The sequence below is a fragment of the Pleurodeles waltl genome, chromosome 6 (assembly GCF_031143425.1).
Source record: "Pleurodeles waltl isolate 20211129_DDA chromosome 6, aPleWal1.hap1.20221129, whole genome shotgun sequence".
In the NCBI taxonomy this organism is placed as follows: domain Eukaryota; kingdom Metazoa; phylum Chordata; class Amphibia; order Caudata; family Salamandridae; genus Pleurodeles; species Pleurodeles waltl.
The window spans coordinates 1,355,133,888-1,355,160,968 of NC_090445.1; positions in this window are offsets into that span (position 1 = coordinate 1,355,133,888).

The following is a 27,081-nucleotide window of genomic DNA, read 5'->3' on the forward strand; positions in this document are numbered from 1 at the left end:
GTAGGTTCTAGTGTTTGGCCACATGTTGTAGACCATGCAACTGAAGCCCACATTACTAATATCTTTGTGCAGGATTTGTTTTTTTAACTGACACAACAGCAGTGCAAACTTTGGTAATTAAAATGGAATTTGTAAGTTTGTTACGTCAATAGAGGAAAGCAAGGCTACGCTTCAAAAATATTAATCATGGCCTGTGTGTTTTGTGTGTGAATTGACTGTTACAACTATTTGTGTGCTTCTGTTGGAACGGTAAGCAATACATTATGCGTGATGTTCACATCAGTTTGACTAATGTAAATTACCTATGTTCCTCCTTTGGCGGACCAGCTTCACAGGCTGTATGTGTTCACATATTTTGAGAGGTGCATTGAACGAAAGTGTCCAGTTCAAGTGTGTGGACATATGTACCCTGTGCCAGTATTGGCCTCCATGGTGTAATGGTTTCGTGCAGGTCTAGTCAGGGGTCTGTGGAGGCAACCCTTGAGTTCACGGAGTATCTTTCAAAGCAGATTTGACCTAAAGCCGAAGATCCGCCTAAGGCATCCAAGGAATAGGATAGCTATGGTACAGCAGAAAATACAGAGGAGAGAAGACAGAGCAACCTTGGTGTGGACAAATATGTTAGGGATCAGTAATGAACAAACACGCAGGTCTCATCACTACGTGAGCACACAGGGTAGGGCTCTGAACTTCCCACAGCAACAGGGAACATCAGTGCCTCTGTGCAGATTAATCTCACAGCTAGTCACCATGCAAGCCCCATCGAAGATGGTGGCAAAAGTGAATCTGTGTCTGAACCTTCAGGGCACAAACATGGATTGTCCTTACATACACATGACCAGCCCTTGTTTGTTGGGCTGGAGGCACAGTACGAAATCCAGGAATATAGCCACAGCACACTGTCACTGTTTGGCACTAATGAATACATGCAAAAACATGTTTTGGGATGGGGGCCGGATTAGCACCCTGGAAAACATGTGCCAGTACAAATAAAAAATTAAACTATTCTATACAGTTGAGGACTGATCATACACTTACCAGACACAATACCCCAAGAGGAAACGGAGGGCATGGAAACCAACTATGAGGCAAAGTCAGGCATAGAGAACAGGCTCTGGTTGACGCAAAGACTGGAACTGGTCTGGCTCACAGGAAGCAGGCTCTGTCAGGAACAAACATAAACAAGGCAGAAAAACAGGGAGCAGAATCTGACTGGAACAAGCAGGAACAACACTGAGGAAACAGACAGCAGTTTTCAGGGGTGTTCAGAACTGTAATACAATCCAACAAGTGATTTGGTGCACAAATGAATTGTACTCCAATACACAACAAGGAGCTTCAGGGAATGGCAGTTTCTAAGCAGTTCCAGGCAGCATCAAGGCCAGGGCAGAGTAATAAAGGCTGAGCTGCATGAGAGAGCTCACAAGTGTGTGCAGCTTCAGTCTCTTACAAGTCCTGGAGGAGAGAATCCAATATAAAGGAACAACTGGACTTTTCCCATGGGAAGCAGTGGACAGAAGATTACAGGTCTTACCGACTACCAGTTTATGCATTATGGGACCTGAAGTCCATGCAGGCTAATGTGGTTGTACTATGGCATGCCATACTGAAAAGGGAAGCAAACAGGAGTCAGAATGGGAGTCTGGGTGAGTGTAGATGATGAGTCCCATGGTACAGATAGTCCATTTACAGCACCTCTTAGAGAAGGGAGGTCAGAGACTTACAACATGGCTGTGGGAGGACTTCTTACCTGGGATAGACTGCAAAGGGCATGTCTTGTTAGCATTACTTGTCATACTTGGGACACTTGTGCTATCCATTTTCAGGACTGATGCACCATTTGTCACCCAAGCTCCTTCACAGGTGTGTGCACCTTCAGTTTCTCCCAAGTCCTGGAGGAGAGAATGAAGTATAAGGGGCCAATCTGATTTTTCCCATGGGAAGCAATGGACAGACAATTACAGGTCTTACCGACTACCAGGCAGTGCATTATGGGACCTGAAGTCCTTGCAGGTTAATGTAGTTGTACTATAGCATGCCATACTGAAAATGGAAGCAACAGGAGTCACAATGGGAGTATGTGTGAGTGTAGATGATGATTCCCAGGGTACAGATAGTCCATTTACAGCGCCCCCTAAAGAAGGGAGGTCAGAGACTTAAAACATGGCTGTTGCAGGACGTTTTACCTGGGATGGACTGCGCAGGGCATGTTTTGTGAGCATTGCTTGTCATATGTGGGACACTCTTGCAATCCATTTTCAGGATTGATGTACCTCTTGTCACACAAGCTCCTTAGAGAGATAGCTAATGTCACAATTACTGATGTCAAGGGACTGGTCATACATTCCTGTTACCAATGCTATTTCATATCCACTGCCTCATGTATGATGCTTTTATTTACCTTATGATTGATGATGTCATAGTTGTGTGTCATATGCCACAGTAGACCATGTTGGCAACATCAATGTCCGTCATAGCTGTGGTCCTATGAATTTTTCCTTCAAAGGTGAAATAGAAAAGATGGTTTTCATACAAACTGTGTGTGATGATTGCTGTACAATCATAACCATCAAATGTGATGTGGCATCAGAAGTAGTCAGATTTGTCTTTGTGACATGCTCCCTGAGGTAATACTCTGATTCCTAAAGAAGATGTGATGCATAAATAATTACCCAATTTTGACACACATTCGGCACAAACCGTGCACCATATTTATACTATGACGCCCGACCCCGCAAACGCCAAAATTGCACCATCTGCGTAATTTTCTGGATGCAGGAAACCGCCTTGCGTTAATGACATGCAAGGTAGGTGTTCCCGTCCAAAAAATGACGTAAACACCTCTGTGCCAGGAGACGGAAAATGACGCACAGCCCGATTTGTGTAAAAAAAATAACGCCTGGGTCAGGGCAGATGTTTAAATGAGGCAAACACACCACTACTTAAGGAAACCACACAGAAGGAACAGCAGAGCTCCAAAAGGAAGACATGGAGGTGCTTTTCATCCAGTATGCACTAAGACGCAGAGCACAGGACCAACACCAGCAGCTTCCACCACACCAGCAGGGATCCCAAAGGCAACACAGAAAGCAGGAGAGGATATTCTGGACCAGGACAACCCTTCTGTGACTCCGGCAACAAGACATCATCCAGAGGTACAGACTCAACTAGCAAGCCATTCAGCACCTGCTGTGCAACATTGAGCCACAGTTGTCACCCTGCTTGCAGACCCCCCACACCATTTCACCAGAGACCAAGCTGCTAGCTGTTCTCCACATGTTGGCAAGTGGCTCGTTTCAAACCACTGGTGCCCTGGTTGCCAGGATCTCACAGCTCTCATTCTCTGCCTTTCTACCCAAGGTATTGGATGCCATCATCCCCCTCACACCCGCCACATCAGTTTCCCCAATACACAGCTGAAGCAGCAGGAGACAAAACAGGGTTTTTAACAAATCAACGGCTTCCCACACATGCTTGGTGCCATTGACTGCACACATGTATGCATTGTGCCACCTGCTGCAACCGAACATCTATACTGCAACACACACACTCCATCAATGTGCAGGCCATTGTCGATCACCGGGGTTTGATCACAAACATTGTGGCAAAGTATCCTGGGAGTGTAAATGATTCATTCATCTTCCGCCACGGCACCATCAATCAACACTTCCAGGATGGACGATATGGAAATGGCCTACTTGTTGGTAAGTACTGAAACCTACTTATATACACACAGCACAGCAACTCTGTAGGACACACAACACATACACCACTACATTGACACGTGGCCAGGAAGACACTGCGGTTGCGACTCTGCTAATCATGTGTGATATCCTCACCCAATGGGATACACACCTATGGACAAATGACAGATGCAAATAACAACAGATGCCACTCCACAGACACAAGGGAACAATTTAAAACAACACTATGACAATGAAATGGCCTTAACTGGCAGTACAACTTGGAAGATGAATCTTTCAATATCACATCAATAACACTCAATCAAACACCCTTCCAAACAATAGGTATTGTGCAAGGGGTGTGTAATGTGTTTCGCTGCAGGTCAAACACCTTGAGACACAAAGTATGATGATGATGACTCTAATGAAGGTGACATGGAATCACTGAGGGTGTACCAATATCTCACATCACTCCTGTTCTGACATTGCCCACTACCAATAAGCAAGTGGACTATGTGAAGAACACATATTGATGTGACAATATGGAAAGTGCACATTCCTATACATACGGTTTGAGACAAATACACATATACACAACAGATGTACAGGCATATGGACCTTCTGACACTGAAACCGTCAACCTCACAACCAAGTTAGCCAGCTGAACTGGACCAGGTTCAGTAGAATAGGTACACATTTGAACATGAGTCCACTTGGTAAGGTCAGATAAATAGGTCTGCAAGAGAACGTGTCACACATGGGATATTTGTGCATTGTCAATTGTCAACACGTCAGTGCTGCAAACTTATGGAGATGTGTTGTACAATGTCACCTAGCCAAATCAAAGGCCTCACTGATGTTTAACAAATTCTATTACATATGTTAAATTGGATGGGATGTCTAGGCCATATAGAAGGAACCGTGTTACCACCACTATGGAACTGATTCTGTGTATGGAAGTATCATGTCAGCCCCAGTTAAGACACATGGACACCTCTTTTACATGACAATAATGCATGGGAGTACACAATGTAATGCAAGTCTACAAAAACACCGCTGACATCCAGTCAATCAGCCAAACACCAGTTCGGATAATGAAACATCCCACTGACAATGGTACATCCTAGAAGCTTAGGATTACACACAATAACACAAACACAGATGAGTCACAGACAACACAAGATAACAACTGCCATGAAAAGTGATAATCATGGTGCAAGCTCCATCAAACGTTTTCACTCATTTTCTCTTTCAGCGGATCAGGGGTATGGGATCCAGCCATGGATCATGACCCCATTTGCAAACCCAAGCACAGCAGCAGAGCGTGCCTATAATGATGCACATCAGAGGACTCGCACCATAGGTGAGAGGACCTTTGGCATCCTGAAGTCAAGATTCAGGTGCCTCAACATCACCGGAGGCAGCCTCCTATACTCACCAGAAATGGTCTGCAAGATCATTTTGGCCTGTGCCATCCTGCACAACATTTGTGTATGGAGGAACATTCCCCTCTATGAACCAGACCCACAAATGCCTGAAGAGGAGGAAGAGGAGGATGTTGTCCATCAACATGATGGGGACCATCCAAATACTGCAGCAGGATTGCGTCGGAGACAACACATTGTCCAAAACGTCTTTTAACTATAGTCACAATCACCACTGTCTTACTATGTGTTATTAAACACCTATTGTAATCACTATATCATGGTCTGGGTAATCATTTATGCATCAAATTATCCCTAAGATTCATAATCAGAGTGTAGCCTCATGGAGCATTGCAGAAATACAGAATAGGATCCTGAAAAATCCACATCACATTTAATGGGTATGAATGTACACCAAACTTCGCACACACTGTAAATGACATATATCCTGTCCATTTCACATTTGAAGGGCAATATCGGAACACCACAGCTATTTCACACACACGTTGGCAACATGGTTCATTGCAGCATATGGCACACAACAAAGATACCATCATTCAATAAAGAAGAAAATGCCTCATACATGAGGCAGTGGATGTGCTATTGCATTGGTAACAGGAAGGTGTGACCAGACACTTGACAGCAGTAAGTGTGACATCAGCTATCTTTGCAAGGAGTATGTATGCATGACAAGAAGTCCATGTAAGCTACAAATGGATAGCATGAGTGTCCCAGGTATGACTAGCATTGCTCACAAGATATCCCCTGCACATGTTATCCCAGGTCATAAGTCCTGCAACTGCCATGTTTTCCGTCTCTCCCCACCCTTCTCTAGGGGGCCCTGAAAATGGTCTAGTTGTACCCAGATAATCCTTCATCTACACACACCCAGACTCACATTCTGACTCCAGTGTGCTTCCCTCTTTAGTATGGCATGCCATAGTCATAGTTCATCTGTCTGCATGGAATTCTGGTCAGATAATGCACTGCCTGATAGTCTGTAGGACCTGTAATCACCTGTCCATTGCTTCCCATGTGAAAGGCACTGTTGGCCCTTTGAACTTGATTCTCACCTACAGGACTTGTGAGAGACTGCACACACCTGTGAGCACTTCTATGCAGACCAGCCATTTGAACATGCACTGCCCTTGCTGCTGCCTGGAAAGGCATAGAACCTGACATTATATGTATATATCTGTTATACCTTGCCGTGTAAATCACTTGTGCAACACAGGCCTTGGGTTATTGTGTAACATTGCAGCACACAGGACAAATGCAGTTTTCATTTTCCACAGTGTTGTTCCAGCTTTGACCAGTCTCAGTCTGCTCACTGTGTATTTGCCTTGTTCATTTTTGTTCCTGACTGACCCTGCATCATGTTAGCCTGACTGGTTCCTGTCTTTGCATTACCATAAAGGTTCCCTGTGGCTACATTTGTCTCATAGTTGCTTTCCATGCCCTCACTTTCCTGCTGGGGTATTGTGTAAGATAGGTCTACAATGAATACTCAAATACATTGTATAGCGTAATCAGTTTACTTATCGTATCATGGTGTGGGACATGTCTTCAAAGAGCCTAATCACGGCCCATCCCTTGTCTGGGTTTCATGTATGCATGAGTGACAAATAGTGACAGTGTACCATGGCTGTATGCATGGATTGGGTATGGCGTCTCCAGCACAACAAACAACGCTTGATAATGTGCATGAAATGTCAACAAATGTTTTCTACCCTGACGGTCCACACACTGATTCACATCGGCCCCAACCTATTGATGGGACTTGCGTAGTGAATAGCTGTGAGATGAATCAGCACAGAGGCACTGATGCTCCCGGCCGCAGAGGAAATTTTAGAGGCCACCCTGTGTACAAGTGTTGTGAGGTAACCTGTCGGTTTTAAATTACTGATCCATTAACTTTGTGAGCAAACCAAGGTTGCCCTGTTGTCATTGATAAAACTTCTGCAGTGCCATAGCTGGACTATCCATATGTGTGTTCTCAATTCCTCTTTGCCTTTCGTTCAATTCAGATGTGAAGGATACTTTGTTAATGCAAGGAATGGCTCCACAGACTCATGACTAGATAGACCTGCACGTAACTGTGACAACTTGGACCCCAATAATGACACAGGCTACACATAGCCCCACACACTTGAACTGGACACCTTTGTGCAAATAACCACTTGAAATATGCGAACACGTGCTGCTTGGTCTGCTGGTCCTCCATTGCCACAAGAGGAACATAGGTCATTTATATGATTCAAACTGTGGAGTGACATTACATTTTTGGATTGGTTTTGGGACTCTGTGTCACAAACACCGTACCCACATAGCATTTTCAAATGCCTGACTCATGGGTAGTATCAAAACAAGTGACCAGGAAGTGGTATCCAACATTCAGGACATTTGATGGCTTAGGCGGTCATGCCCGCCATGCGGTCACCGCCATTTGGCCGCTCCGCGGTGAGGCCATTCTGGCTTTCCCGCTGGGCCGGCGGGCGCCCGCCAAAGGAGCGCCCGCCGGGCCAGCGGGAAAGGCCCTGCAACATAGAAGCCGGCTCCGAATGGAGCCGGCGGTGTTGCAGAGGTGCGACGGGTGCAGTTGCACCCGTCGCAATTTTCACTGTCTGCTAAGCAGACAGTGAAAATCATGCTGGGGCCCTGTTAGGGGGCCCCTGCACTGCCCATGCCAGTGGCATGGGCAGTGCAGGGGCCCCCAGGGGCCCCACGACACCCGTTTCCGCCATCCTGTTCCTGGCGGTAAAAACTGCCAGAAACAGGGTGGCGGGAAGGGGTTCGGAATCTCCATGGCGGCGCTGCTTGCCCAACCGCCGGATCCCCTTTTCTGACCGCGGCTTTACCGCCGCGGTCAGAATGGGCAGGGAAGCACCGCCAGCCTGTTGGCGGTGCTCCCGTGGTCATCCACCCTGGCGGTCGATGACTGCCAGGGTTGGAATGACCCCCTTAGTCTTGGAACATTGCCATGATCAACCGTCCTCTATCTATCCTGTGCATAATTTGTCATGGGAGAGGCTTTTGTCCCAAAATTCTGGGAAGTTCACACAGCATTTGTTGCTACCTGTATGACAAACACATTTCCTTACTCATTTCCACACTGAATAGCATCTGATGGTTATCCACATTGACAACACATGCATACAAGCACATTTATGAAAACACGTCTTATGATGATCACACAGTGGGACAACTAAAATTGAAATAGCCAATTCACACAAATTGACACACAGGCAATGAGTTACTGTATTAAGTTGCATAGCCTTGCTATCCGCTATTGTCCCACAACCTGCTCAAACTGGGTAGTACCAATTTGTATTCCAAAAGTTTTGGATCTATTGCGTCAGTGAAGAGTGCAAATCCGGTACAACAACTAGAGGATCATGGTCCGCATTAGTGTGATCTGCCACATGTGCCCATACACTGGAATGCACAATGTAGGTGCAAAAAGCCTATCTCTGTATAGTTACAGCTGTCATGTATTATACAAATAAAAATTTGAGAAATTACCCAAACCCAGTAAAAGACATAAATTTTGATGCATGCGCATCAAAAAAGATGCACATGCGTCAGAAAACGCTGCATATGCGTAGAAAAATTACGCTCACTGCCATGATACATCCATTGGCCCGGGCGGTAATTCCCACACTGTACCATGAAATTGGTTAACAATGAAAAATATTTGGAAATATGGATTCGGGGTACTTTTTAAGCATGTGCGTGAAAAAAGAAATTACGCACAGACTGTAAGCGTCATAATATTTTGACGCACCATTATAAAAACACACCACATTTGAGGCAGGAAGTGATGTAATAAGATATCCGCTTTACAGAATTGGTACAGTGGGTGTACTTTCACTTTCACTTTGCACTCTGATTTTTCTTGACTGTGTGGCTGTGTTTGGACTTGTTTCTCTGTGAATATTGTAAATTTGTCTACTGTGTGCTCTTTATATTGTCTTTTGGTGTTTTCTAAGTGTCTGCGGTATCCTGTGTAAGTGTATTTTTGTCATTTCTGGTGTCTAATTTTGTCTTTGTATTGTTGGGAGTCTGTTGTGGATAGTGTTAGTTTGGGGATAGTTGGGCTGTTTTAGGGTTTTTTACTTTTCATTTACCTCTCCACCATTCCCTTCATTATCCTATGTACCCCTTAATTCCTTTATTACTTCAGTCATGTTGGGTAGGCCACATCTGGGCAGACTGGTGAGGAGGAGCTGGGGGGTTTCATTTGGCTGGTGTGCCACTTCCTCCCATTGATGATCGAAGCAGGAGGCAGAGTGATACAGGGGTTTCACACTGAGGCAAGGAGGCTCCGGTGGTCAAAGGTCCTGTACCACCTGCAACGCATCTACAACACACCATGCAATGACCACTAACTAACGCACCACTGGGCTGATCTTGTTGCCAGGGAGCAAGACCTGCTGGACCACCTGGGGATTGTGATTGGTGGCACTGCTGGTGAGTACAATTCAGAGTAATGTGCACATTTAAATGCTCTGTAGTGACAGTAGCATATTTGTTGATGTGCTGCAGGCAATGTATTTGGACATGTGGAAGGCAAGTTAAACATACAGTGGTCCTGAGTTATACAATAATTGCTCCACATCACCATCATTTGTTGACGTAACAGCTGCACTGAGTTACAAAACATAACTGGAGTCTGTAAATTAGTGCTGCCTTCACGTCAATAGATGATGCAAATGCGGCTCTAACATATGTTTTAGGCATGGTCTGTGAGTGTACCAGGAAAGACATGTTTCTCAACAGATATTTTCAAGAATTTATTTGTCCCCCAATTATTTCTAATACATGTCTGAACTTTATTCTGGCCCATACGTACCAAGTTCTTTCTAACCGCAGGTAATATCTTAGGCTGATAGTTTGACTTGGTTGTGCCGCAATTAAATTACGGATGGATGCCAAAGTAATGCACACAGGTTCATATCTAAATGTTTGTTGCTACTTTCCATAGCTGTAGCACATAAAATGAAGCAAATGATACAAATGGAGGGATTACAACTATCCATGGCCCTCTGTTCATTGTACCTGTGTGTTTTACATTGGTCTTAGGCACACTAGCTGGAACAGAGCTAATGCATTTGCCATCTGTGTTACTCTATAGCCATGAACTTCTCATACGTTATGGGATCATCATGGGATACCTGACATTGGGGAATGCATGGTCACAATGTATTATGTGCATGATGTCGTGCAAGGGACCTCTGACCAATTCCATCATAAATATAAAGTTCCCTAATACTTTGCTATTTTTGTTTGGTACAACCCTGCTGATCTAGTGCAGCATATGTTTAATAACTAACTTCCCAGTATGGAGGCTATCACAGACATGGGTGTATGCTAAGATCAGAAGACCAGCATTCCTGTGACTGCTGCTATTCCAAAGGTACATACACATTGAAACCTTCATCATCAAAACTGACACAGTGGTACATTAGCTAAACCATGTGTTAATAATATGACAGTGTCAGTTTGCTGTATAGCCACTGATCTCCTAACTTGGTAAATATAAGATGATGAATGTGGCTCACTGTGATTCCCAAAACCCATAATTGGTTCACAGGACAATGAGTGACATATTTCAGGTGCAATTACTACACCTGTGCACATGCAGTCTGTCATGGATGACCACAATATACACTGTCAGCATATATCTCCTTTTTGTATCAAAATATTAAAACTGGTCAATCCATGGCTAGCCTCAAACTGTCACCAATGAATGCACAGGATCCCTGCCATTATGGTGTCATAGGGGGCATATGTGGCTCAGGGTACACTGTTAATGTAGCATATGTAACCTACACACAACAAAGGCCCTACATGTAAGGTACCATAGAAAGCATGATAAATCCTGACCTTAAATCAACCCACAGATGAGTCACACAGTAAATGATTGTCCCTTGATGCACAAGTCACAATACCTGAGTAACTGGTATTGCAGTGCTCTAGGAAAGTGGCTTTGCATGTCTCTCTTTACTACAAATGATGCAAGGAGTACACTCCATAAATGAGTCTGCAACCAATTGATGGAGTATGTTTGTCACCACATTATAGTTAGGGCCACTGCGTGAGTGCAGATATGTGTGTTTTACTCACTGGAGTGATCAGCTCTGTACATGTTTGCAGTGTATGTTGGAGTATCATCATGCCTGAGAGGCTGGACTTTTAGATTTAATGTTACACACAGTAATTCTATTTGAAAGTGTTGTACAGTGCACAGACATTGAGCACATTTCTCTCTTCCATGCTTTACACCTGGACCTGTCCCCTACACAATCGGAGAAGTGGCTCGGTTTGCAGACCCAGACATATCCAGTAAGTGTTGATATTTCAGTTCTGTGTTGTGTTTGCTGCTGTCTTGTGATTGACTCCTGTGTGTTGGACAAATAGCAAGGTATGATGTGGTGGTAAATGATCGGATATGTAACTTAACTGGAGTTTCAATTTTTTCCCATCCTTGAGTTGGACAATCAGTAGCGTATAGTCATATTTTGAGATTGTAGTGCGGCCCTGTAAGCATGGCCATGTGAAGAGGGTGGCATTTATTTTTGAAACTTTTATAAATAAAAATTAGCAGAGGCCCATATTCATGATTGAGTCGGCAAGTCAGATCCTGAATCTCACAGAACAGGGATGCCAAAGTCTTACCTAAGACACTAATGAACATGTTCGACTGTATGTTTGACTTCCTAGCAGCATCTAGCTCCACATGTTCTGCTACGTGTATGTGGCACCTGAGTACAATGTCATAGGTGTGCATGCTGCTCATGGCCAGATGTGTGCTTGCATCTATCTGCTTGTTGTAAGACAGGTATTAGTTGTATTAAATTATGTTTACAATTGTCTGTATTTACAAACATAAATGTGGATGGGATTGTCCAAGGTTTGGGTCTATCCTAGTTGGACATCCTCCTTACCTGTGGTGGACTGCCCAAACCCTTGTACAGCTGTCCAAAGCTTCCTGGGTGTCCTTGATGTTTGAAAGTATGTGTTGCTTGTCCATCCCCCCGAGGCATAGACTTAGGGTCATAAAATGTGTACCTAGGTGTGATGATCCAAGTTTAGTACACATACATGTAAATCTGTAAATCACTTGTCCAAACCTAGGGTACCCACTCATGATTAGCAACTGCATTCCATCCTGGCAATTCCATTTACAAATCACAGATCTTGTGGCCATTGATTGTCATCCAGAAGATAGTCATGAGTTGGCTTGTCACATGTGGAGGACTTGCAGTATTTTTTACGTGTCTAATGGCTGAACAATGATGCGTTGGTCATTTAAGTTGTTACACATCTTTTACAGCATTACTGTGCTGTTAGATAGGACATGTGTAGGCTGCATTGGCATGTACTTCCTCAGGGAGAATCTGTTATTTGTATGGTGATATGGCCTGTTTCAGCTACATTAGATGTATTGTCTGAGTCTCATCAGTAGCTATATCACACAATGAAGTACCTAATGTTTGGTTTTATCTTTTTTAATAGCAGCCAATATGGATGCAATCCATATTCGTGGGTTTCAGCACTGTGCAATGCGTTACCGCCACATTCTGGATGTGGAGTCTGGGTTCCGCCAAATGCCACGGCGTTATCGCCATGAAAGAGCCTCCAGAGTGTGGAGGGCATTTGCCCAAGGGGGCCCTTCGGTGTCCACAACAGCCGCCACCATCAGCACTACCACTATCACCCAGGTGGCACCAAGGATATCAGGCGGCACTGCAGGACCATCAACGTCCACTGCTCCAGGACCACTGACAGCAGCACCTGCACCTCCCCCTACAAGCATGGCACCACCAACCGGACACACATCTACAACTGCCACTCAGACCACCACTGCTGCAATCATTGACCCAGCAGATTTCAGAGTGATGCGACGTGACATGCAACGTATGTTGCAGAGACTGACCAGGCTGCAGCAGGAGGTGTCACAAATTGATAAGAGGGTGCGTACCATCAAGAAGAACCTGCAGAGCGTGAACTTGTGACAATTATACCCTCTGCCATGATTCCCTCCCTCCTCTTTCCTGGTTCTAATGGGTTTATGGGGCTTAGTGTTCGGTTAGAATAGGCTGTTAGTTTAGTTAGTAGTAGTGGGCTGGGAGGTGGAGGTATGATATTTTTGAAATTTATCTTATTATGTGTGTTGAATGAGGTTGGGGTTTTGGTGTTTTAGAGAACAAAACACCCCCAAAAATATAAAAATAAAAAAAATATATATTTGTTTAGTATAAGATAGTATGTGTTTAGGTTAGTATACGTTGTCCTCCGTGTGTCCCGTCTAATAAGGGGGGTGGGGAGTTGATGTTTAGAGTGTTTAGTTAAATGTGATAAGTAAGTTTAGCTTAGGTTAGTTAGGGCCAGTTGTGGGTAATGTGTAGTTAGGATAGGTTAGGTTAGTTAAGGTGTTTCCCCTGGTTTTATTATCCTTTTTTACTGTTAAAGAAATATTTAGGTACTTCTTTACTGTATGTGTGATATGCCTGGGGATCAGGGTCTTGGCATGGGTGAACAGTGTCTCTTTAGTATTTGCATTTGTGTCCCATCCTGCTACCAAATCCCAATTGAGATGTCACATTGGCAGCTACACCAGAGCTACTTTGCTAAGAATCTGCCATCCATTGCACCCACCACTCAAGGTTACTATGGATCCCAATGTGTTGTTAATTTTGTATGTATGTTTTCAATCTCACATACTATGGGACCAGATTTGGTAATGAGAACACTGTGTAACGTCTGCATGCAGCCTGATGTTCAAGTGAAGCCTTATAAGGTGGGTGATGGTATATTCTCAAGTAGTATATTATACATGACTCACACCTATCATTTGTTACATTGTACAGCCAGGTTACTTATTTGTACGTACACTCATACACATTCATTCCTGCTGTATGGTGTGTGCGTGAAAATTGTGACAAATGTCACATACGTAAAGATTGTCTAGTACGATAATTTGAAGGCAATAATTTTCGGCTTAGACATCCTTTGAAGAAGACTTATTCTGTCCAACACAGCATTTTACTGTATAGTTTCGAGTTACCTCAGAATTGACCTTCATGAAAGGTAGATGATGGTATAATCCAGACCACAGTGCATAGTTATCAGCCCTCATTCTTTCAGGGCAGTTGTATTGACATTCTATGGTCATTGACATGAGGCAAACATCACTAATCTCCTACACAGTTGATGTGTCAAGTTACACAGAGACAAAGGGGTTGTTGAAGTGCTATTTACATTAAAGTGCTGTTGTGCTATATTTAAATTGTCCATGATTGTGAGTCCATTTGTTTGACACCTTCCATTGTGATCCTACACAAGGGCAAAAGGGCATGTCATTGGACATGCTGGGGTGAAGTGTCATACAGTGCAGAGGGACATGATTTGCCAATGAGTTAGTGAGAGACAATCACAGGGCATTGTGACAAGGTAAACAGTGGGCTGGAGAACAGTGCTTGAGAGCAGCTGTTACAAGACTGGCATGTGACAAAGCACAGGACCTTGGTTATAATTGGCCAGGTGGCAAGGACTAATCCTACCGGGTACTCTTACGGGTGAAGGTGATCTGTTCCACGTCTTCATCTTCTGATGTGTGTGTTTTCTCCTCTGCCCTTGGTGGTGGTGGGTGTGAAGGGGCAAAACACACCTCAGTGTTTGAAGACGTTGAGTGAGATATCCTGTAGCTGTCATCTGTGGGGCTATTAAGGGCAGTACTGCAACAAGGAGGAGCTGCTGGTTCTTGAGAATAGAAGCCACATCACTGTGTTAGGCAGCCAGGTCGGCCTTGAGGGGGTCAATATTGCATTTGTGCATGCGTTGAAAGGTTTGTTGTTGGTGTTTTGTCAACTCTCTTACAGCTGTGCTGATTTCCTTCACACTTTTTTCAAGTTCTTGCAAGATTGATGTTCGCCCTTGCATGGCTGCTGCCTGTTCTGCAGTTGACATCATGCACAAACGTACCCCCTCTAGGCTGGCTGGCAAATTTTCCATCTCCACTCGCACCTCCTTGGCCAGCTCCTGCTGTACTCCAACTACAGTTCTCTCAAAGCTGGTGCCAGTGTCATCAGAGTCCTCAGCTGGGTTGGAGCTGGCAGGTCGTACAATTGGGGTGGTGGGTGGGTCCTCTTTGATGGCTGCTGTATCTGTGCTCCTCTTTGCGACTGAAGGTAGGGTCTGTAGGGTTCCAAGGACATCTTGGTGGGTCTGCTGGCTGATGTTTTTTAGCTCGTCATCCATGTCATCAGGGAAGTCCAGGACAGGCATATCACCAGGAGAGCCACCGTCCTCTGCAATGAGATATTGTACAATTAGTGTATCTGTGTTGTGGCATTTGTAATGTGATGTGCCTGCCTTCCTATTAGTTGCACATTGTGATATAGGTTCCTGTTCATTATTCCTGTCTATAATATTAGCATTCTCGCAGGCCTATGTCCCACCTGCATGTCACATGTAGTGTGGTCGGTTTGTGGACTTGTCAGCATCACATCCTCTAGGTGTAGGTTCTGGCCAAATTGTATATTGCCACCTTCTTGTCCTACTCAACCCTCCGTCTACTTCCATTCTCATGGTGAGGCCTTGCACTGGTTGTGGTTGTTCTGATGGCACTTGCACCACACTTAACAATCTGTAACTGAGCCAGTCTCTGGTATTTCACATCCAGCTATATGTTGCTGAGACCTAGCATAACTATGTATAGCATGGGAATGGCACACCACAGATGTCAGCATTGTTAGTGTGTAATGTTGATGTTGGGGAGGGTTTGCTACATTGGATTGCACTGAAGGTCCTAGCAGTGTTCCATTTCCTCTTCTGACTGTGAGGGTGTATTTCACTAGCCTGTGACATATGTCCTCCCCCTCCAATGCTTTTGTCTGAGCAGTATAACATTTGGAATGTTGCATGGTGTCATTGGAGCTATTGTGACCCTGTCACAGGGTGGACCCTGACATATGCAGCATGGGTATGACATTAGTGCTGTGTACCTCATAATGTTTATGACAATAGCTGATGTTTGTAGCAACTATGGACATTCACATTTGACAGGATTAGAACATTTGTATTGATTTCAGGGGATTGATAACGTTGTCATCCTGAACCCTCTAATTTGGGTGTGTCTGATCCATGGGCACATTACTGCCATTAGATACTTGACCTGCACACACAGCAGAGATGGCAGTGGCAACTGTTGTCAGTATTACATTCCACTTGCGGATATGGCCTGAGACTGTTAATTGAGCCTTAATTCATGTAGGGAGAATACCAGCTGTCGTGTGACAGCAGGCCAGTTTTACTTTGTACCCTACCCTCCTGGACTGGCTTTACCTTTCCAACGTCGTTGGCATGGCGGCATACCCCCATGCAAAGGTTGTTGGTGTAGTGTAGTACGGTGCCCCAGGTTTCCTCTAAACAGCCCATGCCCCCGTGTCATGCCCCTTTACCCATGCCACTCCCTGAATATCATGACTTACATGCATTGTGTAGTAGGTATGTCCAACCCCCGCTTACAGTTAACATTTGTGCATTTTAATTCCCCATGCGACTCACCCCGCATCTGTGTTGTCTCCTGGTAGTCTGTGCTGTGCTGTCCTTGAATCCCTGTGATGATCAGCTCAGGGATGATGGCTGCCACCATCTCCTCCATGTGGTCCAGGACCTCCTGCGGTGCTGGACTCCCACCTCCAATCTGCAGTGCTGCCTTCCTGTTCCTTGCCATCTTTTCCTTGTTCCTGAGCTTGCAGTCATGCCAGCGTTCCTTGCACTCCATGATTGTTCTCCGTACTTCTGCCACACTGTTTATCTTGTCAACAATTTGTTGCCATATTGCCTCTCTCCTACTAATTGGCAATTTTGAGGTGACAAAAAGTTGGTGTTGGTGTTCAGTCACCTCTTTCACCAGAATTTCCTGCTCCTCTGCACTGAACCAGCACTTTCTTTTCTTCTTCTCCCTCTCCTGGGTCTTGTGTGGGTCCTCCTGGCTGGTTCCTGGTCTTATGCCATCTTCCTGGGGTCTGTCCAAGCATCTGGGCTCCATTTTTGCTCTCCTTAGCACATTTTGCAGTGTTTGCGCCGCTTTTTGATGCTATTACGTCAAAAAAAGGCGCATATCCGGTTTGCGACGTCGTAAACCGTCTCACAGTCATTTTCGCCACGTTAACGTTGTTTTTCCTTACAATGTGACACATTGTTTTGAGTAAAAAAAAAGACTCACACCTGTGGTTTGCTCCACCGTGCGTCAAAGTATAAATTTGACGCCCGAGCGGCGCTAAAAAATGTCGTTAGCCGGCGGTACATTTTTTGACGCAAAACTGCGTTGGTGCAGTTTTGCGTCAAAAAGTAAAAATATGGGCCATAATTCTATATCGTAACAATGTGTTTACAGTGACTATTGTTGAAAAAAGTTTTGAACCATCTGTTGTCTGCGATGTATTCCTGCAGCTGTGTTTGGATGTTCCCCCTCATTTTCCTAACACCATCCACCTCCTCATCCTCGTCAGGCAGTTCTTGTTCAGGTTCATATAGGGGGGTGTTCCTCCTAACACAAATATTGTGCAGGACGGCACAAGTCAAAATGATCTTGCACACCATTTCTGGGGAATATAGGAGGCTGCCTCCGGTGATGTCCAGGCACCTGAATCTGGACTTCAGGATGCCAATGGCCTGTTCAACAATGGTGCATGTCCTCCGATGTGCCTCATTAAAGGCACTCTCTGCTGCTGTGCTTGGATTGGTTAATGGGATCATGATCCATGGCTGGATCCCGCAACCCTGTTCAGCTGAAAGAGAAAATAGGAGTAAGTATTTTGTTGTTGCTTGCACCAGGAATGTCATGTAGCATGCAATTGATACCTTGTGCTGTCTGTGACTCATGTGTGTTTGTGGTATTGTGTGGGATCCTGGGCTTCTGTGAGGTTCTTTCTGCATTGGGTTGTTTGTCTTGAAAACTTGTGTCTGGCTCACTGACCTGCTATCTATGGTTTAGTTTCCAAATTGTAGTTCAGTGTGTATCTCCCATGCGTTATGTGGTGAGCAAGATGTTTTAGTGTGCGTTCACTGGAGGGGACATGATACTTCCACACACACACACAATAGTTTCCACTGTGGTGGTAACATTGTTGCACTACATGGCCTTGACATCCCATCCCATTAGACATATGTCATTGCAGATGAAATGCAACAGTGAGGCCCTTTGATTTGTCTGGGTAACAATGCACAACACATCTCCATAAGTTGGCAGCACTGAGGTGTTCAGTTATGACAATGTGCAATTGTCTCATGTGTGACTAAGTTCTAGGCAAACCTTTGTTGTTCCCTCTGCTGGTGGCTCATGTGCAACCGTGTACCTACACTACTGAACTTGCTTCAGGTGAGATGGTTAACTGGGTTGTGGAGGTGGATGTATGTGTGCAGGACGGGCCATATCCCTGTACAACTGTTCTGTAGCTGGAGCATTGGCTCTTTCAGTAGGTGCAGCAGTGTGCACTTTGCATTAGTGTCACATCAACATGTGTTCATAGCACAGTCCACTTCCTAATTGCCAGCTGGCAACGTCACCCCAGGAGTGATGGGAAATGTTGGTACTGCCTCAGTATTTCCACGTCACCTACATGTGAGTCAGCATCATCATGCTATGTGTCTCATGGTGTTTGACCTGCAGCAATCCACATTGAGTCTGTACCTCTGGATAATATCCTGTTCCCTGAGGCCCAGAAGGGTTGTCCTGGTCCGGAAGAGCCTCTCCTGCCTTTTGCGTTGCCTTTGGGGTTCATGTTGGTGTTGTGGTAGCTCCTGCTAGTGGTCCTGTGCTCTGCGTCGTCTGGCATGCAGCATGAGTAGCACCTCCATGTCGTCCTTCTTGAGAAATGATGTTGCCTGTGTGAGTTTGCCCCACTTTAATGCCTGCCCTGACCCAGGCACTAGAATTTGACGCAAATCGGGCTTTGCATCATTTTTCTGGTCCGCTTCCCAGCCAGGCGTGGGGAACGCCTATCTTGTATCTCATTGACCCAAGGCAGTTTCACACATCCAGAAAATGACACAAACTCTGATATTTTGATGCTAGATGGGTCTAGCATCAAAATATGAATAAGGTGTTAAGTTTGCGACAGATTTGCATTTTAAAAAATTACGCTAATCCTGCACAAAGGGAGTATAAATATGGGCCTAACAATCTAAAACCCAACTTTACCAAAAGATATATTTTTAAATTGTGAGCTCGGAGACCTCAAACTCCAGATCTCTATCTGCTCCCAATGGGAAACTGCACTGAAAATATATTAAAAGGCAGTCCCCATGGTAACCTATTAGAGAGTTAGGCCTTGCAACAGTGAAAAACAAATTTGGCAACATTTCACTGTCAGGACATGAAAAACACATCAGTACATGTCCTACCTTTAACATACACTGCACCCTGACCATGGGCCTTAGGGCCTACCCTAGGGGTGCCGTACATGTACAAAAAGGGAAGGTTTGGGCCTGGCAAGTGGGTACACTTGGCAGGTCGAATTGGCAGTTTAAAAATGCACACACAAACACTGCAGTGGCCATGTTTACAGGGCTACTCATGTGGGCGACACAATCAGTGTTGCAGACCCACTTGTAGCATTTGATTTACAGGCCTTGGGCACCTCTAGTGCACTTTACTACGGTCTTAATAGGAAATCAAATATGCCAATATTGGAACAGCCAATTAGAGCTACAGTTTACACAGAGAGCACCTGCACTTCAGCACTGGTAAACTGCTGAGAGTACCAAAAAACAGCAAAAAAAAAAAGTCCAGCACATGTTAAAACATAGAAAACAGAGGCAAGAAGACAGGGAAAACTGCACCAAAGATGCAAGGTCTAACAAAAGATAACAGAACTATAGCAATAACACTATAAACAAGGCCCGTTAAACTCAAGTTATTCCCAACTAGGAAACAAACTCCCAGTCGTGGGAATGTTTCAAACAAGACTGAATGGTTGGAGGGCTTATTATTTTAGGGTCTCTAACAACTTACTTTGGGGATCCAGAGGTGACCAAGACAGAAAGAACTATCCATGCTGAACATTTTGGTAGTGGCCCCATTGTCCTAGGACAACCACAGGCTGCGTTATGGGCAAAAATGCTGTGAAAAAGAATGCTTGCAAAGCATTATGGGTCGACTTTTCCCGATCGCAGTGAATATTGTAGTATCAGCTCTCCTGCTGTGCAGCTAGCCGCTTTCTCTTTGAGGATTTTTGTTTTATGTAAAGTATTTACCAATTTCAAGTGTTTTAAAGGGAAAGCCACAAGAAATTACTCTGATAAGGTGACAGTGAACAATACAACCAGCACTTCAATACCGCTCTTCGCGTTCACGCTGTTGTGCGTGTTCGCACTGTGAGCGCCATGGCCATCATGCAGCATGAAGGGAAGAGGCAAAAAAAACAGTTCTCCCATGCTGAAGTATATCGGCAATTGTGCAATAATCCATGTAACTGGGGCAGTCTGCAGGGCGTGACGAAAACAGCCTCAAGGCGGGACAAACGTAAATCAATTACGAATGAGATTAAGTGATTTTTGAAAGTCAGGCCCAGGAACGAGTGAAATTGACAGGTGTGACATAGATGTGGTTAAAAGCCCACAATATACAGTAGGTCAAAGCGCTTGCATGCTCAACCTAAAAAGGGAGATTTTAAGGCTTGGCAACGGGGTTATATTGCTAAACTGAATCAGCAGTTTAAAGCTGCATTGAGGCTGCAATGGCAGGCCTGGGACGTTTCAAGGTGCTACTTAAGCGGGTGGCACAATAAGTAGCATTACTAGGAACTTACAAGTAAATTAAATATGCCAACCAGGTATAAGCCAATTATACCATATTTTAGGGAACAAGCACACGCACTTTAACACTGGTTAGCAGTGATAAAGGGCACAGATCCTAAAGCCAATAAAAATGAATTTATCAAAAAAGGGGGGTGAAATGAAAGAGCGTGGAGGAAGAGCACCCTGAAGCGAACATCTAACAATGACAAAGATAGTAGGATTAATATGAGCCAATATCAAGGCTAACACAAATGTCCAAAGGGGGAATTTCAGAATAGTTAGGATGGACAACAGAAAACCATTCCTTACAAGGAGGAATGGGGAATGGAGCGGACATGAATAGGTGATGGAGAGAATGAATGTTCTGGGTGACATAACTAACAGTGAAAGGAGGTCCATAACAATTCATTTAAATGTAAGTCAAACAGGAATCTCTTCTGTTTTCTTTGGAAGATCAGTAAGGATTTGAACAGCATGATTCTTATTGGCAATACGTTTCAAATTGCTGTTGCTCTCCCACAAAAAGCCTTGTAAATCTGTTTCGGAAGTTGAATCTCTTGGTTTGAAGGGTGGGATTCAGTGCCTCCAGATCCCTTGATACTTGAAGTTAGAATGTCTGGTGTGTGTAGTTATAAGGCTTTGAAGTAAAGTATGATCGTTTACAATTTATTATGGCTTTCAGAGGGAGTTAAATAAGATGTTGGAAGGAAGGGAGGATATTATGTTTTACTTATTTTGGCTTCAACGATAATACCGGCAGTAGAATGAATGACTGTTTTAGTAGGGCTAGATAGGCTTCTATGCATGTTGGTCAACATATTATTTCACTGAGATCATCCAAAAAAGTCTATATTCCCTGCTTCTTAATTATCCTTGTGCGACTTCGAAATTAGGCAGTATTCCTTTGTATTAACCTGTCCAATACAACGAGACCCAATTAAAAAGTATTGGAATGACACATTCATTCTGCATTTAATGACTTTAAACCAATATAAGGATGAAGATGGTGGTTGACTCTCTATAGAAGTGGCTATGGACCATGGATGAGGAATAACCCTCTTATCATAAAACCAAAGATCATTCATCGTGTACAACAGTAGTCTACCTAGTCCATGCTGTGGATGTAAATCTAAATAGAAATTAAAAAAAGGCATAAGGATTCCAACCAGTCCTCAGAGTAGGATCCACAGTGGGAAGGGGAAGACACAGAGAAAGCTGCTATTTTGTTAAATTTAATTTGTGGTTGAACAGTCTTAGGGGGTGATTTTAACCTTGGCGGACGGCGGAGGCCGTCCGCCAAGGTACCGCAGTGAAATGACCGCACCGCGGTCAAAAGACCGCGCCGCCCATTTAAACATTTCCGCTGGGCCGGCGGGCGCTCTCCGAAAGAGCGCCCGCCGGCCCAGCAGAAATGCCCCTGCAACGAGGACGCCGGCTCAGAATTGAGCCGGCGTAGTTGCAGGGGTGCGACGGGTGCAGTTGCACCCGTCGCGTATTTCAGTGTCTGCAAAGCAGACACTTAAATACTTTGCGGGGCCCTCTTACGGGGGCCCCTGCAGTGCCCATGCCATTGGCATGGGCACTGCAGGGGCCCCCAGGGGCCCCGCGGCACCCCCTACCGCCATCCTGTTCATGGCGGGTTTCCCGCCATGAACAGGATGGCGGTAGGGGGTGTCTCGCTCCGCCGCCATGGAGGATTCAATGGGGCAGCGGTAAACCGGCGGGAGACCGCCGGTTTACCCTTTCTGACCGCGGCTGAACCGCCGCGGTCAGAATGCCCTCGGGAGCACCGCCAGCCTGTTGGCGGTGCTCCCGTGGTCGGTGACCCTGGCGGTCACCAGCCGCCAGGGTCAGAATGACCCCCTTAGTGTAGGTCCTGCTAGGTGTTGTATGTGTTTCATTTTCCCGTCTGTAGTTTCACACATGCCAAAACGTGGCTGTAGTGTCATTCATGCCAGAGGAGCCCAACACAGGAGGAGATGCTGTAAATTTCCAATGGTGAGTTGGTGGACTCAGGGTGCTATTGGTTGGCTTATTTCTTTTGATTGTAGTAATAATTTGAAAGCAGATTTGTTTTACTCTACAATGATTTGCTGGTGCAGCTTCTGGTCTTACTTTCTGCACAGATATGAGATCAGGAGCAAAAAAGTAAAAAAAGAAAAAGGCAGCATCCCTCCTTAGATCAGTGTAGTCCGGCATTTCAAAAGTTAGAGTCAACAAGATCGGAGCATACATGGAGATAAAGGATTGTTCCTAAATAGGAGCTTTTAATAGAGCACTCATTTTGGGATTTTAGGGTCAGATGTAGGAAACAGTTTGCACATCGTAAACAGCAAATTTAGCTGTTTTTGACGTGCAAACTGCACTGCGCAATGCACAAACCCCGTTACCGAATTGCAAAACGGGTTTGGAGTTGCAATTAGGAAGGGGAGTCCACTTCCTAATTGCGAGTCGCAGTGCAATGCCAGATTGCTTTGTGGTCACAAAGCAATCGCAGTTTGCACCCATTTGAAATGGGTGGTAACCCATTCGCAAAAGGGAAGGGGTCCCCATGGGGCCCCTTCCCCTTTGTGAATGGAACTGCAAATTTTTTTTCAGAGCAGGCAGTGGTCCTATGGACCACTGCCTGCTCTGAAAAAATGAAACAAAAACGTTTCATTTTTTGTTTTTGTAATGCATCTCATTTTCCTTTAAGGAAAACGGGCTGCATTACAAACAAAAAAACCTGCTTTATTAAAAAGTAGTCACAGACATGGTGGTCTGATGTCCACAGCAGGCCACCATCCCTGTGAATGCCGCCACTCGCAAGGGGGGTCTCAAATTGCGGCCCACCTCATTAATATTAAAGAGGTGGGCCTTTGCTACCCCCTTGTGAGTCGCAGATGGTGTCAGGGACACCATCCTACATTCCAATTTGCGACTCGCAACTTGCGAGTCACTCTGACAAGCAATTTGCAAGTCGCAAATTGGAATCTACCTACATCTGGCCCTTAATGTCAATAGATAAAAATGTAATAAAGCGTTCATGTCCACTTCCTCTTTAATACGGCTTATGTTCACAATGTAGAATGCCAGACGCACTCTTACAATACACATGGGGCGGACTGGCTTTTAGAAAGAACCACAATCATTGCTGCCCATTCTATTGGCGTCTAGACGTTCGTGGTTCTTACTGACCAGGAATCTACAAGGTAACCCTTTTAGTCACGTTATGTCCCCAAAGCACGTTATTTTTCCCAAAGAACCATAATCACCAACATATAAAAACAAAACAATCTATCACTGGTTTCATGGATAAAGGCAATCAAACAGAGACTTAACTGTATTCCACGCTCAAGACAATAGGCAAAGTAACTTCAGCAATGGGATAATGACAGTTCATTGCGGCTGTGACGGAAAGGGAGTTGTGTAGATTAGGTGCAGAAAGGCAACGCTTTCCTCGGTCACGTGGCCCTATTTTGAAGCTGAACTTTATACTTAAGGCTGTGAATGCATCTTAATAGCTCTGCAGTTATTAGCTCTGCAGCTGAATTTGAAAGATGTCAGGTTCACTTGTAAATCTTCTTTATAGAACGCCTTAGACTTGCAGTGGAGACATAAATTATATCAAATTGCCTTTTGTACATTACCATGGGGAAGTGGCTTGTTGAAAACAGTCATATTCGCCATTAGACATTTTCTCCAAAACCAAACTAACTTATAATTAGGAATGAGAAAACTCCCACTAGCTCACACACCAAGACGAGCAGCACTGAACAACTCCAGAGTGTAACTAAAGAAGTTGTAAATATCAGTCTTCAATAATGGCTAATTTAATTACTACAGAGCAAACAGCTTTTTGGGTTGAGGAAGCTCCCACGCCTCAGGAAATAGTTAGGTAACAGTGCCATCATTTGGGGATTCCGATTTGGAGCACAGAGGTCATTTTGGCCTACTACAGTAATGGCATCAACATTTGGATTGGCAGTGGTTCCGTTCTTGGACCTAATTATGTGGCACAAAAAATGTGGATGAACTTGTGCAAATGGTTGCTTTCAGGCATATTTAAAAGAAAGTGGGGCATCAGCTTTGATGTGCTACTTTTCTAGCGCACCCTCTGCGCACCCCTAACAACATCATGTGTGAGCCGTATTTACAATACGGCGCACCGTGGCACACGTTAGGAGAATAGTGTCCAAAATGTTGATGCTATTGTGGCACTTTGCAGAATAAGTGGCAAAAATTATGGCACTAATCCTACAAAGTCAAGAGAGGACCATTGAAAACAATAGGAGCATCACTTTAAAGCCTGCTTTAGGTAGGTGTTAAGTGACACTACAAATGGTGCTTGTAAATTTCACTGCACCATTTTGTTGGGTGTCTCTTTGTGGGAACGCCCCTTTTGCATACATTATGCCTAGCGTAGGCATAATGTGATGCAATGGGTTACAAAGTGGTTGCATGCTTTGCACCACTTTGTAAAAACGGCATGGGGAAATCGCCTCCTTAACGCAACATTAGCATAAAAAAATTGACACTATTCTGGCGATAGGAGGCGCAAGGTGCTTGTAAATATGCCCCTTTGTTTCACAGCAGTGGTTTACTCAGGCAGTTATTACAAGGTAAAACCTGGGGGGTAATTTACTAAGTGTTTGTGTGGATATGTGTCACCTGCACAAAATGTTTATCTTGGATTTGCTTTCCAGTGAAAAACATGCACTGAAAAGTTGCCTTAAAGCAGTGCAATAGCGTCAAAATGTATGATGCTATTGTGGTACTTTGCAGGATTAGTACCATAAACTGTGTCGCTAATCCTGCAAAGTAAAGGGAGGCCCATTGCAAATAATGTGCACATCATTTTAACGTCTGCTCTGAGCTGACTTTGAAAATGACGCTAAAAATTGTGCAGTGAAATGTTGTAAATTTCACTCCACCATTTTTACGGGCCTCCCAGTTGGAGAATGTCCCCCTGCCACATTATGCGTGGCGCAGGCATAATGTGGCGCAAGGGGGCGTAAAGTGGCACAATGCAAGCATTGCGCCACTTTGTAAATATGGCAAAGTAGAATGGCCTCCCTAGTGACACATTAGCGTAAAATAAAATGATGCTAGTGTGGTGCTAAGAGACCCTAGGGCAGTGGTCCTCAAACATTTTAAAGCAGCGCCACCCCCCCCAGTTGAAAATAAAAATCTTTGGGCCCACCCTCAGAATTTTTCACAATCATTTTATAAAGATGGCAATATTTAATATGTCTATACCTACTTAAACATTGCCGTTAAGTACTGTTACCTTTTCTTAAAATGCAATAACATGCTTCTGAATAAAACAAAGGTCTGTTATCTGTATAATGCTTCTTTTGGCCAGTGTCTGACAACCCCCCTGGGATGACTTGGGGGCCCGCCCCCCAGTTTGAAGAGCACTGCCCTAGGCCTTGTAAATCTTTTTTTAACATATTTTTTGACACAAAGCTGTATATGCTAACAATAGTAGAAAGGCTTTACACCATAAAATAACACATTTTTGAAGCTGAGGTTACAAAGACAAAAATGCTTTTATAAGATTCCCACTTTGCTTGTGTGCTGTACTTAAAAGCACATCTCCAAAGTGGGAACAGTTTTAAAGTTAGTCTAAACATAGCCTTTTGCACTGGAAAGTACATCTGTAAGTCTGATAAGAATGATGAAAAAATAGTAAAACCCATGTTGTTGTAAACAGAAAACTAATGATAAAGAGTCAGGATGTGCAGAAAACAAGGTGCCTAATTACTTTTAGGTAATGAGGTAACTACCCGGTCTTATGGCGTGTGACTGGTAGAAGCACCAAGCAATCACTTGCAAGTTACTTAGCCATTCAGGTGTAATAACAATGACATTAGCCAGAAGTCTCGAGGAAGCGGTACATTTTCTGTGGTTTGTTGAATTTGAGAAAAAGTATTTTGAGTCTCAGACGTGGCTTTAGATTATTTCACAGAGAGGAGACAGTTACATGGGAAGATCTCCTGCCACATTTTGTATATCTGATATGACAAACAGAATGTAGGTTGAAGTTCACAGACCTTAGGTGTAACCAGCTTGATGATGTAGTTTGATGAAAGAGCATGTAGACCTTAGGCTTCCCATTCATAGGTGTAACCAGCTTGATAATGTAGTTTGATGAAAGACCATGTAGGGTTTATTGAGTATGG